The 12,803-nt window shown below is 39.6% G+C and overlaps 1 protein-coding gene across 4 annotated transcripts in view; it reads left to right on the top strand.

Moving 5' to 3' along the window:
- Positions 1-12,803, top strand: part of SLC39A10 (solute carrier family 39 member 10) — a 191,376-nt gene that overhangs the window by 137,780 nt on the left and 40,793 nt on the right. The gene's annotated exons all lie outside the window — the stretch shown is intronic.

The raw sequence follows: 12,803 nt of genomic DNA, 5'->3' as shown, positions 1-12,803 counted from the left end.
CGGAGACTGCGAGTCCCGGGACGGCGGGGGGTTAGAAAGGGAGAGGAGAGCCTGGGAGTCGTTGCTGGGACCCTCGGAGATCCGGCAGCTGGAGTTCCCGCAGCTGCTGCAGGCGGCGGCGAGCCGGAGCGGAGCGCAAGGGGCAGCGCGTGGGGAGCCGCGGCTCGTGTGCGCCCTGAGCCGCCCGGGTGGGCGGCCCGGCAGCCTGCGGCCCGCGTGCGGGGTCCCGCGTCCGACTAACCCCCGGCGGAGGCTGGGGGGCGGCGTGCGGAGCGAGGGAGTGACCGCTGGGCGGGCGGCGGCGGTTAGGGGGCTGCGCGCGGGCGGCATCCGCGGTCGGGGCTTCGAGGGGATCCGGGTGGCGAAGGTCGGACGCCCTCGCTCCTTCCTCCTGTGGCCCCTGCAGTCTGTGGGGGGTCCGACGAGGGGACCCCGGGATGCAGCCCGGGCGCCGCAGTTCCGGCTCCGGGAGGCTAACGGGCGGCGGTACCTGCGCTGCCACCGCGGGCGGCCTGGCGGGGGTTCTCCCCGACCCCCCGGAAAGCCGCGGCGGGCGCCGGGGAGTGGAAGTGAGGCCCGCGGGGCCCCCGAGCTGAGGGCTCGCCGGGGCTTTGTTGATGGGGGAGGTCTGGGGGGAGGGAGTGGCCCGCGGCCCCCGGCTTTGTTCCTGAAAGCCGCTCGGCGGAGAGCGCCGCGGGGCCCGACGGAGGGGACTGGGGGGACCTTGGCCGCCACCCTCCCCGGGTCTGGGGGTCTGCTAGTCCTACTGATTCTCCCTCGGGACCCCCGAGTGCCCTCGCGAAGAAGGGGGCCTGGAGGGCGCGGGAGACGTGACGTTGAAGGTCTTCCTGTGGCTTCTGTACAGAAGAGCTCACATGGGAGCTGCCCACGTGGGCTGTCCTGAGCGAGCGAGGAGGAACTGGCCCCCCAGGATCCGCAGCTCCCGGTTGGAAGTTTCTCAAGTCCCTGATTTAAGTAACAAAGACTGATTGATGTTAAAACACATAACTTCTTTTTTAAAAAGTGATGGGTTATGCTGCCCTTTTTTTTTCTTTTAACTTTCATTTAATGACTTACACTGTCAGCCCTCAAGTTTTACCTTGCAACGGACTCATTCCTGATGAACCTAAATTAGCATGTGACAGGTTTAAATTTTATTTATATGTGTGTGTGTTTGGATACTTAAATTCTGCGTGAGAACAAGCAAGCAAGATGATGGTAAAGCCGGAAGTATTTAGAGTGGTTAATTTTGGTTAGGTCTTGTATACTGTTTCATATTATAAATATTATTAATAGATTTTCTTTTGCTTATATTCATAACTAAAGGAATAACTAAATTTCAGGGCTTAAATAGCAGTAATATGTGTTTTTCTTCCCTATCAAGCTGAACAAACCTGAATTCTATACACAGACCCTTGGTTAAAAACCCCTGTGTAAGAATGACTGGTCCTACTTTAAAAGAGGTGGTTTGGGAAGACCTCTCTTAACGAGGTTACATTGTAATATATTACATGGTAACCTGTACTTGTTCTTACTGTTAACACTTTATATTCATTCCACTAACAGCTACATAGCTTAAAAGCTAATATAGTTCTTCCCCTTTTTTGAAGTACTTTAAAAAAAAGTAAAGGAGGCCTCAAGTTTAGTATGCAAATACTACTGTAGGGTTTTTTTTTTTAACTGATTTAGGGAGATATAGGATATAGGTATCATAGCAAGGGAAAACACTCAATGGGAACGATCATTTGCTTTAAATTTTTTTTAAATATATTGATTTTAGAGAAACATCAATTTGTTGTTCCCACCCATTTATGTATTCATTGGTTGATTCTTGGACAGGCCCTGAGATCAAATCCACAACCTTGGGATATCTGGTTCATGCTCTATCAACTAAGCTATCCTACCAGGGCCAGATGGTTATTTGCTTTTAATTTTATTTATTAATTTTTAGAGAGAGGGGAGAGAGAGAGGGTGGGGGGAAAAGCAGGAAACATCAACTCATAGCAGTTGCTTCCTGTATGTGCCTTGATCAGGCAAGCTCAGGTTTCGAACTGGCAACCTCTGCGTTCAAGGTGGAGGCTTTATTCACTGCCACCACAGGTTAGGCTGGTCATTTGCTTTTAAAGAAAATTTACCTTGTTGCTGTATTCCCTGCTCCCCACATTTACTCCCAGCATTGGCAAGAATTTAAGATTTAGGTAAGACTTAAATTTCAAAACCCTGACCCCTTATTAACTCTGAGCAAGTTCTTTTATCTTAAATTTTTTTAATCTGTGAACTTCAAGTACTATACTGAAAAGATCCTACTTCATGGGTTTACTGTGATTAGTAAATGACATAAGGACCCAGAGTACTACAGATACTTAATTTATTTGACTTTTTTTAAAATATACGAACATTGCAGTTCTTTAGTGGTTGAAGGACTACTTTCTGTGTTTTTTCTCTAGTCCTTGCTCATCCCTAGTATGAGGTTTAATAGTCTCAACTGGGCCTTTTATTCTCTTACTTATGTAATAACCCATAGAATTTTTTCTGCCTCTCTTGCATTTTCTAACCTATAATTACATACATCTTGTTTTCCCTGCCAGACTAAATTACTTGAGTTTTTCCACAGCTTTTTGTCATATAATTCCCTTGACACGTTATTCAGTGCTTAGTTGTCTAGCTTTTTAATCAAGTTTAAAATTTGAGTACAACACAAATTTAGCATTAAACCAAAGAAGTACTTTGGATAAAAATGCTAGCCTTTGTTTATTTAGTGCCTGCCTTTAAGAATGGAAATACCATGGGTTTACATTGTTTTATATCAAAAGGACATTATCACTAGTGCATTTTTAGACTGATAATAAGATGCAAAAAAGTACACAGAAAAAGGAAAAAAGTAGGTAATCAAAACAGAAAATTAGTTTTTTCCTTTACTACAGGTTCTGTAACATACATAGTTATGTTTCAAGTAAAATTCTCATTAAAAATATACTAACTTAAGCTTGAAGTTTTACATTTAGAAGTGTCCAGTCGGTCCCAACAGCTTGATGCTGCCCCCTAGTGTTTGGTTCCCCTTGAAGTTTTCATAAACCTAACTTCACCTTTTCCTAAGACAAGATCTATGTGTTTAAAATTACACTTAAGATTCTGTAGAGCTCTATGTGTAGTCTACTTTGGGGTTTCTCCAGCTTTTACTTAGTATGACTAATAAGATAGGCATAGTCATTTTGATTTGGTTAATTTTGATTGCTTTTAGCCCCCAGTTTTCCAAGGGGTTGTGTTTGGTGGAGTAAGACAGTATAATGCCAGATTTCCCTACAAGAGTATATGGGGAATTTTTCCAAATCAGGAAGGGTATATGCTAAAGGTTATCTTTGAAATTAGCTTTGTATATGAATAACAGTGATTTTATTATTGTAATATGGGCTTTGTCTTGAAAAAACTGATATAAAAATTTGCTTTCTGTATCCGTTTAGTTCCATGTAACTTTGTATTGCCTTGACTGTACTGAATAAAATTGAAACTGGTAAAATTGCATGGTGAGTTTTTTTTAAGTGCGAGTTTAGTTTGAGCTCTGACTTTTATAGAATGATCTTTTAGTCTCTGGGATCTCTAGGGTCTTTAATCACAAGATTTCCTGTATTCATTGATGTAAATTAAAGTCTCAAATTATGGCATTTATCAGTATTCCAGACTACTTTTTTTTATTATTTTCTCTAAGTTCTGTGAGTGGGTCACACAATGACTTAAGTATTACAAAATAAGCTAATATAGTCTCAAAAATTTACCACAATCAGAATATACAAAAGTGTGTTGAGCAGGTATAAAGGCAATTTATAAGTGAACAGTAGCTTTCAAATTTCCAAACGCTTAAGAGACCACATTTAATATTAAAACAATTTTTTTATTACATCGTAACACTGTCAAATTATATGACATTTTTCTATGATCAGAACATAAGGATTTTTTTTTTTGGTTGCTAGATACAAGGATTGAATATTTCAATAGGTTTTTCATATTAGATTTTTCATGCTTAAAGATACTAGAATGGGATAGTGGTATATTTACAGGTATAAAGATAAAGTCTAAATTTTTTTTCTTTTTCAAGTGAGGAGGGTAGGTAGATTCCCACGTGTACCCTGACTGGGATCCCCCCTGTAACCCCCTCTTGGAACCGATGCTCTAATCAGTCAAGCCATTGGCTGCGAAAGGGGAAGAAGGGAGAGGAAGGGGAAGAGAAGCAGATGGTTGCTTCTCATGTGTGCCCTGACCGAGAATCACCTGGGACATCCACACTGGGCCACTCTATGCATTGAACTGACCAGGGCTAAAATCAAAATCTAAAATTTTAATGTTTCTATTCACTAAGACTGGTAGTTGATTTTATAATTACTCATTATTTTAGGTAATTTAACTGCTGAAAGAGAGGGAAGTATCAGATAGTACTTGTCCTTGCATAAATGTTTCTAACAGCCATGCTTACCCTTAATATGTGCCCTGCTTTTGGGGACCATCCTTTCTATGTAGAAAAAAAGTTTTTTTGTGTGTGTTTTTTTTTTGTATTTTTCTGAAGTTAGAAACGTGGAGGCAGTTAGACTCCCGCATGCGCCCAACCAGGATTCACCGGGCATGCCCACCAGGGGGCAATGGGCGTTGCTCTGTTGCAACCTGAGCCATTCTAGCGCCTGAGGCAGAGGCCATGGAGCCATTCTTAGTGCCCCCCCCCCCCCCCCCCCCCGCAAACTTTGCTCCAGTGGAGCCTTGGCTGCGGGAGGGGAAGAGAGAAAACAGGAAAAAGAGGGGGAGGGGTGGAGAAGCCGATGGGCGCTCCTACTGTGTGCCCTGGCCGGGAATCGAACCCGGGACTCCTGCACTCCAGGCCGATGCTCTACCACTGAGCCAAACCAGCCAGGGCTAGAAAAAAAGGTTTTTGAGGATTAGAAAAGTAAATCAGAATGCTGTGGGAAGTATCTTTTTCCTATTAACATAAAAAGGTTATGTGCTGTTATAGGACCGGAAGTATTTTTATTAGAGGAATTACTGTGAATTATGTAGGAAAGTTATTTTATTCTCTAGTAATTGTCTAACTTGACAGTGATCACTTCAGTTTTTAGATTTTATTTATATAGGAAGTAGAAAATCTAAATAGCCTTCAGCTGTAGTAACAAGATAACAAAGATAAACATCCCACTGATCTATTACTTTAATATCTAAATAAAAGGAAAGCATTTCAGATGTGCCCTCACATTTCTACTTTCTTTTTAATTCACTTTATATATTCTGTGACTTTGAGTTTTAAGATAGTGGTTTTCCTTCTACTGAATTGGTTATTTAAAAGAATAAGTCAGGGGTCAGCAAGCTATGTTGCATGGGCCAAATCAGCCTTTTGTAAATTAAATATTAGAATGCAGCCTTCACATTTGTTTATATTTTGTGTATTGTGTAGGGCTACCTTTGTTCCATCATGGCAAAATTGAGTAGTTGCCTGAAGCACTGTACTGCCTGCAAAACCGAAAGTGTTAACTATCTGGTCCTTTTAATTCTGTCAACCCTTGGTTCCAGTCCTTAATGCTCTATCGTTATTTGACATGTTGCTTTATTTAAAGTAGTTATATCTTCCTAGAACCTGCATGAATAAAATGATGTAGTAGAAATATGTTCAGTCAAATATAAATTCATAAAGTGATCATGTCAGTTCTCCTGCGTTCTTCACCTAAATAATGTAGAAACCCTTCATCTTTCATCTTTCCCAGTTCTATTTTTCTAGTATAGGACGTATAATACCTTTATTATGCTTGAAATTGGAATGGGAAGCCCTTGCCCTTCAACTTTGAGCTACCACCTAACCCTCTAACATTGTTCTACTTTTGTAGCATCTCTCACAGTTTACTAATTTAAAGGGTGATTGTATCTTCCTTTTAGCTCCTTCAGAGCAGAATATATTTTATATTTATTATTATGCTTTTTCTTGTGTCTGTCCCCATCCCTTCCTCCCCCCTTTTTTAATAAATTGATTTTAGAGAGAGAGGAAAGTAGAGAGAGTGAGACAGGAATATCAATCTGTTCCTGTATGTGCCCTGTTCAGATATCAAACCAGTATCCTGCACTTCAGGATAAAGCTCCAGTCAACTGAGCCATGTGGCCAGGGCTCCTTTTTCCTGTCTACCCACTCTTCTTATAAAGCAATTTATGATCACATGTTTACGGCCTGTGAATAAATGTTTCGGTATAATAACTAGTACACCTCTTCTGAAGGTGAATCATTCTGTTTATATGTGAAGAAGTATACTTTACACCTCCTGATGAAGGAGGCTATGAAAAGATCAATTTATACATAGTTAATATATTCTGCTCACAAAAATTAGGGGATATTTTGCCCGACCAGGTGCTGGCGCAGTGGATAGAGCATTGGACTGGGATGCAGAGGTTGCCAGCTTGAGTGCGGGCTCATCTGGTTTGAGCAAAGCTCACCAGCTTGGACCCAAGGTCACTGGCTTGAGCAAGGGGTTACTCAGTCTGCTGAAGGCCCATGGTCAAGGCACATAATGAGAGAGCAATCAAGGAATAACTAAGGTGTTGCAATGAAAAACTGATTTTTTTTTTTTCAGAGACAGAGGGAGAGTCAGAGAGAGGGATAGTCAGGGACAGACAGATGGGAACGGAGAGAGATGAGAAGCATCAATCATTAGTTTTTCAGAGCCATTCTAGCGCCTGAGGAAGAGGCCATGGAGCCATCCTTCCAGTGGAGCCTTGGCAGCAGGAGGGAAGGAGAGAGATACAGAGAAAGTAGAAGGGGAAGGGTGGAGAAGCAGATGGATGTCCTGTGTGTCCTGGCTGGGAATCAAACCTGGGGCTTCCACACGTGGGGCCAACTTTCTACCGCTGAGCTAGCTGGCCAGGGCTAATTGTGGTTTTAATTTGCATTTTTCTGATGATAGACTTTTAACATCTTTTCATTTGTCTATTGGCCATCTGTATGTCCTCTTTGGAAGAGTGTCTATTCAAATCCTTTGCCCATTTTTTAATTGTATTGTTTGTTCCTTGGTGTTGAGTTCTTTATAAATTTTGGATATTAACCCCTTATCAAATATTTATATATCGGCAAATATGTTCTCCCATTCAGCAGGTTGTCTTCACTTTGTTGATGGTTTCCTGGTCTATTAGTAATAGATTTTTTTGGCCCTGGCTGGTTGGCTCAGCAGTAGAACTTTGGCCTGGCACGTGGAAGTCCCAGGATCGATTCCAGGTCAGGGCACACAGGAGAAGCGACTGTCTGCTTCTCCACCCTTCCCCTTCTCCTTTCTCTGTCTCTTTTTCTCCCTCTCTTTTCTCTTCCCGCAGCCATGGCTTGAATGATTTGAGCAGGTTGGCCCTGGACCCTGAGGATAGCTCCATGGCTTCACCTCAGGTGCTGAAATAACTCAGTTGCTGAACAATGGAGCACCTGCCCCATGTGGGCAGAGCATCACCCTGTAAGAGGCTTGCCAGTGGATCGTTGTTGGGGCGCATGCAGGAGTTTGTCTCTCTGCCTCCCTGTCAACCTCACCTCTCACTTAATAAAATTAAAAAATAAATTAAAAAAATATATGGAAGAGATATGTTAGATATGAGGAGAAGAAACTTAAGTTTAGAAATCATAGAAGAAATTACAAAAGCAGTTTTATAGGGCATGTACATGAAAATATCCATGGAAGGAAAAAGCATTGTAATAAAAATTAAAAGGCACTGGATAAAACTGAATATGTTTTTGCAGGAAATATGACCAAGTTATGTTATGTAAGAGCACATATATGTTAATAAAAATACTGAGACACCAGGAATAATTTTAAAAGTATATATAAATAACCTGCTTAGCCTGACCAGGTGGTGGCGCAGTGGATAGAGCATCGGACTGGGATGCAGAGGACCCAGGTTCGAGATCCCGAGGTTGCCAGCTTGAGCGCGGGCTCATCTGGTTTGAGCAAAAGCCCACCAGCTTGAACCCAAGGTCGCTGGCTCCAGCAAGGGGTTACTCAGTCTGCTGGAGGCCTGCGGTCAAGGCACATGTGAGAGGTCAATCAATGAACAACTAAGGTGTCGCAACACGCAATGAAAAACTGATGATGCTTCTCATCTCTCTCCGTTCCTGTCTGTCTGTCCCTGTCTATCCCTCTCTCTGACTCACTCTATGTCTCTGTAAAAAATAAATAAATAAATAAATAACCTGCTTAGTGGTGGCACAGTGGATAGAACATTGACTAAGAACGCTGAGTTTTCTGATTTGAAACCCGAGGGTACTTGTCATGAGCACAAGGTTGCGGACTTGAACCCAAGGTCACCCGTCAGATCCCCAGTCAAGGCATGTATGAGAAGCAATCAGTACACAACTAAGTGAGGCAGCACGTTAATGCGGCTCTCTCCTTCTCTCTCCCTCCTTCTCTACTTGTCTTCTCCCCCCCCCCCAAATAAGTATCAATAAAAAAAATAAGGCAAGATCTATTTCAAAATTAATACTAAGTATTAATGAGAATGCTATGATCATAGTGCTGGTAGCACTACAAACTTACTTTCTCTAGAAACCAGTTTGGAACTATATCATAAGACCTTCAGATTTAAAAAATTTGTAGTCTTTCTCTACATCTTGGAATTTCCCAAGCAAGTAACCAAAATAACAACACAAACTGGAATTAAAATGATTGCTTATTGTGATTAAAACTCTACAGCCTGACCAAGCAGTGGCGCAGTGGATCAGAGTGTCAGCCTGGGATACTGAGGACCCAGGTTCAAAACCCCCATGGTCAGTGACTTGAGCATGGGCTTATCTGGCTTGAGTGCGGCCTCACCACCTTGAGCATGAGGTTGTCAGCTTGAGCGTGGGGTCATAGACATGACTCCATGGTCCCTGGCTTAAGCAAGGGTTTACTGGCTCAGCTGGAGGGCTCCTCACCCCCATCAAAGCACGTGTGAGAAGCAATCAATGAACAACTAAGGTGTCGCAACTATGAGTTGATGCTTCTCATCTCTCTCCCTTCCTGTCTGCCTGTCCCTGTGTGTGTGTCTCTCACTAAAAAAAACAACTGCAAACACTTGTGAAAATCTCGAAACTAGTTTATCTTATTCCACATGTGACATAATATAATTTTAACAGAAAATTTTTAAAAGATTTATACTTGCTAATTTTTACTTACAGTTTTTTTTCTATGGTTATACATGCATATAGTTTAAAGATTTAAATAGTTCCGTGAAATTTTTAGGGAAAAGGAAAAAAGTCCCCCTTCTATTGTATTCTGCTGAGAGACAGGAACTCCTTTGGATGATTATTTTGCTCTTCACTGCCATGTCTCCAACATGTTCATTGCTTTTTGTTCATTTTCAATTTTAGCCATTATCCATTTAATGAGAGATGAGGATTTAGCATTTTTCCCATCTCTTTATATACCATCTCATTTTCTGTACCCTATTTTTTTAGGGTGATTCTAATTTTGGTTTAGCACAGTAGTGTTATATTTTTATGACTGTGTTATTTATAACTGAGCTATTGTAATGTCTTTTCTGCACTAGTCTGTTTTCCTGTTCTTAACTTTTTTTCTTTTTCTTTTCCTATGCGCCTATGTATCACAGAACCTACCCCAGGGCTGGTAATCTGAGCGTAGCTTTATAAGAAAAGGGAATGTGCCCTGAGAAGACTTTGTAGAAGAATTTATGTAGTTTTCTTATATAGACTCGAGCAAAAGTAGATTTACAGTTGTGAGTACACAAAAGTTTATTCTTATTACTCATTAATTACTGTATTATTTTCCAGATGGAATACTGTAAATGTACTTTTGTACCCCACCTTGTATATTGGACATTGTTATACTTGATAATTAAAGATGGGTCAATAATGAAATTGGTAGTTCACTAGTAAAAATTAAGTAGCTTTGACTTTTGTAAGATTCTGCTAAATGGAAGAATGAAATCATTTCACTTTGTTCAACAAGTAAGAGGATCTTGATGGTTTAAAATAACTATAAGGACAGCTAAAACTAATCAGACAGGAAATTTCCCAGGTGAGGAGAAGTAGTCTGCGCTGTCTGCATCAAAATATGTTAATGTCATAAAACGATTGCCCCGAACATTCTGGAGAGGAAAGATAATATTTTTTTTTTACCTCATGGAGAGGAAAGATAATATTACCTGGCAGTACTTATGAATGGCAGGCTGGTGCAAAATCAGAGACATGTTACAGTGACAAGATGCTGAAAAAGGACAATACAACGGTAAGGGTGAAGATGGATGGATTTGAGGCAGTGGCAGTAGCTAGCTATTAGAATGTCCGTGGTGAGTTAAAGGAACACAGCTCTGGAGGTTGGAGATGAATGTTCTAACTTTGTATATGGTTGTTCAAGGATGGAATGCTTGAAGCAACAGCAAGTTGCTGAGGGAACCAATCTGAGGATGAGAGAGAGCTTGGTTTTTGAGCATATAATTTTCCTGGAATCATCCATTTCTCCTAACTTTTTTATATGGAAATTTCCTCTTTTGTTTTAAAATTTCCTCTTTGTTTAGTAGATTATTCTATTATTTGTAACCAAAGCATCCTGTTAAAAGGTAGCTAACATTTAAAACAATTCAAAATATTACAGTAAAGATTCTTGAATTTGTGTGTTTCCTGTGTCTAGGTGCACGAGTTTTTCTAGGCTAGAAAACAAAAGTGGAATTTGGGCCCTGTAGTGTGTTTATGTTTATATTGCTTCAGTAGGTGTCAAATTGCTTCCCAAAGTGGTTGTACCAGTATGTATATACTCCTACCAGCTGTGTAAAGCGATTTCTATTTCCATTACATCTTTGCTTAACATTTGGTATGATCAGATAATTTTTACCTATTAATTTTTTGATGCATTGTTGAGATTATTAGTCATGTTGCTGTTCAACCAGCTGTCCTGTTCATATTTTATATAGTTGTTTATGTACTGTTGGAGGTTTTTGTGTACCTATATACATATAATCTATGTATTCTGGATAATGATTTTTATATCCATTGCTTATAAAAACACAATGCAAATGTCTTCTAGGGTAAGGATTGTCATATGCTTTGTATATGGTGTTCTTTATTATAAGGAATTTAATATAAATATTTCTTTAAAGTTTGTGTTTTCTGTGTCTTTCTCTATTCTAAAGTCATGCTATATTATCCTGTATTCTAAAATTAGTCAAGAATTTTGCTTCTCAAATTTAGCTCTTTAATCCTCTAAGAATTGACTTGTGTGTGGTGTGAAGAAGAACTGTTTTTTCACAATCTTATTATTTTTTCTCTTTTTGAAATCTGTTCTGTTCCTCTGGTCTATTTGTCTGTTCTTGTGCCAGTTCTATGGTAATTTAATTGGTTTAATTTTATAAAAAGAAATCTTTATCACCTTGTTAATCTTCCGAATTATCTCAATTGTCCTTGGATTTTTGCTTTTCCATATTACCTTTTGGATAAGCTTTTGCAGTTTTTATCGAAAACAAAGAGATACCAGGACTTTGACTGACACTGTAATTGAATTTGTACATTATGCTATTAATCCCATCCATGCAGGTGGTAACTTTAGTTTTTGCAATTCTTTATTGTCCTTCAGTAATGTCATTAATATTTCCTTTTCATGGTCTTGTTCTGTTTCTTTTTAGAAACCTTATAATTTTTGTTATAATTATATTTTCTTATATTTCACTGGAGGAAATTTGATTTTTATAAAGCCTTAAATTGAAATATACGTACACAAAAGTACACAAAATGTAAGTGACAAAGTAGTACCATTATTCAAGGCAAGAGAGAGAATATTACCATACCTTTTAATCACAATTATTGCTCCTTACCTTTTGTTTAGAAAGTAATCAATTATTTTGGGTTAGGTTTATCATATTTTGACTTTATAGAAATAGAATTATACAGTGTTTTTCTTTAGTGTTTTTCAATTTTTGCTCAATCTAATATTTGTAAAATTTGTGTTAATGTGTGATGTTATCATTTCATTTTTATTTCTGTGTAGTATTCCATTGTATAATTAGAGTTTTATTCATTCTACTACTGGTGAACATGTGGCCTTTTTTCTATTTTGAACTATAATGAAAACATGATGTAAGCTTTCATGCTCATGTCCATTGGTTTCCATGTACAGGCATTTCTGTTGATCATATATGGAGTAGTAGAATTGCTATGTGAGTGGATATGTTTATGTTCAGCTTCTGTCAGATCCCGCCACATAGTTTTCCAAAAGATACCAATCCACAGTCCCATCAGCAGTATGTAAATTCTAGTAGACCTTCTTCTTGTTTACATCTTTTATATTTATTCTGGTGGGTATATAGTGGTATCTAATCGTGATTTTATTTCACACATCTCTGACGACTACTGAGGCTGAGAAACACTGCCCTAACCTAATATAAATAGAACACTGCCGCTTTTAACAGTCCAGAGTAGCATAGGTAAGCCTACTGGGGGACATCAGCTCTCTCACTCATATGCCACATTGCTGTGTATTTTTTTTGCTGCATGCAATCAAACTAGTTTGCCATGTAGTCGGTAAGTATGACAGTAACGGTGTAAGCTGAAACACTCACATCTCAATTTTTTAAAGTTTTTATGGGAGTGAGCGCTCGAAACATTGTATGTCAAGATTGTCATAACCTGAGGACCCCCTGTGTAGTATCCATTTATTTAGGTGTTTCATTGTTCTCAATGGTATGTGAGCTTTTTGTTTTCTTTTTTTTCTTTTTGTTAAGGTCTTGCACATCTTTTGTTAGATTTATTTCTAGCTATTTCCTCTTGTAAATAATAGTGTTCTCATTTTATTTTCTAATTATTGGTTGTATAGATA

The sequence above is a fragment of the Saccopteryx bilineata genome, chromosome 5 (assembly GCF_036850765.1).
Source record: "Saccopteryx bilineata isolate mSacBil1 chromosome 5, mSacBil1_pri_phased_curated, whole genome shotgun sequence".
In the NCBI taxonomy this organism is placed as follows: domain Eukaryota; kingdom Metazoa; phylum Chordata; class Mammalia; order Chiroptera; family Emballonuridae; genus Saccopteryx; species Saccopteryx bilineata.
This window is presented reverse-complemented; position numbering and strand designations above follow the sequence as displayed.